We start from the raw sequence: 1,671 nt of genomic DNA, 5'->3' as shown, positions 1-1,671 counted from the left end.
CCTTGAAACAAAATTTGATTCACTTAAAGTGTGCATAATCAAAGTTTATTTATTTATTTGAACACAAATATTTGATACAAAGGGGTACCGAATACATGTACGCCACACAAGTCATTTTATTAGTGTGTGTGGGCTGTGATACCGAAGCACGTGGTTCTCTTAAGGAGCCACACCCGAAGCCTTCAACCTAAAATTCACAAGGTAGTGGAGTAACGAAGTAGATGCAGTCCCATGATAGCCGGTGACCAACAATAAGTTCATGCACCATTTGTTTCCTCTAGATCCTTGAGCCCATGTGCACCATTAGTTTGGAATCAGGGTTTCCCAACTTTCCTTGTGGGAATCTTTGCGTCCACTAACGCAGTTGAAGCGTAGGATATTTGCTTTTCGTGCTCTCAATTTCGTAAGCAACATCCCTACCGCGAGAAGATAGTGAGTAGGAATTCCCTAACAGTGGCTTTGTGCACGTGGACATGTGAAAGCATTTTGAGAGGGAAAAGTGATGCTCACAACATACGACCGTACCAGGCCAAACAAATTCTAACCATAACGGACATATTCTGGAGACATACTTTTGTAAAACAACTGTGTTGAAATTGTATTTATTTATTTGTAAATAAGAAAATAGAACAGTATGAATTATTTATGATGATATTATGCATAATAAATAATTTATATATCCCAAATTATTGTTAATATTACTATTCATTGTGTGTTTCATGAAGACTTTTAAGTAAAGTTCTAGAAAGTTATTTTTACTTCTTTAATCTTTGACGTAGATAAGTAAATTTTCAGAAACAACTTCAGACAAACAAACTTAGTTTAACTTATAATATTAGTCATAACATAACATAATCACAAAATAAATTAATATCAGTCATTGAAATCATGAGTTAATTGAAGCTAGACCACCATGGGAAACCTGGAAGCACTGGACGGCCGTTTAATCCTATTGTGGGACTCAGCAGTGCGCATCCACGACCTCGCCCCGCAAGCTTCGAACCCAGGACCTACCAGTCTCGAGCCAGAGCACTTAACCGATCAGTGATTTATCGGTTAAGTCTAGCTTCAACTAACTCATGATTTCAACTATGAAAAATACTGAAATCCCCACAAAACCCCTTCTGATAATATCAATTAAACAACAATTAAAAAAAACAAATGATTGTCAGTTGTTTCATCCACTATCCCGTAGGCTATTGAACTCTTGATCTTCGGGTTTCCTGACTAGTGCTCAACCAATATATCACTGACTTAGCATACAGTTGTTTACATGTTAATCTACTCGCTATATTGTGCAACCACGTTTTCGGAGTCTTGAAGATCCTTGACATATGTTCACTTGTGAGTCCCACATTAAGCAGAAACAGCTGTTCAGTGTTTGCTGGTTTTATCGATTGTTGACTATAATTAGCTTTTGATATATGCTATTGTGTCTTACAATCTTCACAAGGAACGGTTACAGATATAATTGGAACTACATAGTGAATACCCGACCGTTGCTGCTACCTTGACGTGGTGGTCGGGCTTGCCTATCGTGATGATCCAATCGAGCTATGCTGGCTGGAACAATCGTTCCTCAAGGTCCTACCATGCCAGACAGGTCGGTTGAAGAGCGGTGAGACTAAAAGCAGCAATCCCAAGGTCCGAAGGCGAAGTCGTACTGCTGAC

The sequence above is a fragment of the Schistosoma mansoni genome, chromosome 5 (assembly GCF_000237925.1).
Source record: "Schistosoma mansoni strain Puerto Rico chromosome 5, complete genome".
Taxonomy (NCBI): domain Eukaryota; kingdom Metazoa; phylum Platyhelminthes; class Trematoda; order Strigeidida; family Schistosomatidae; genus Schistosoma; species Schistosoma mansoni.
This window is presented reverse-complemented; position numbering follows the sequence as displayed.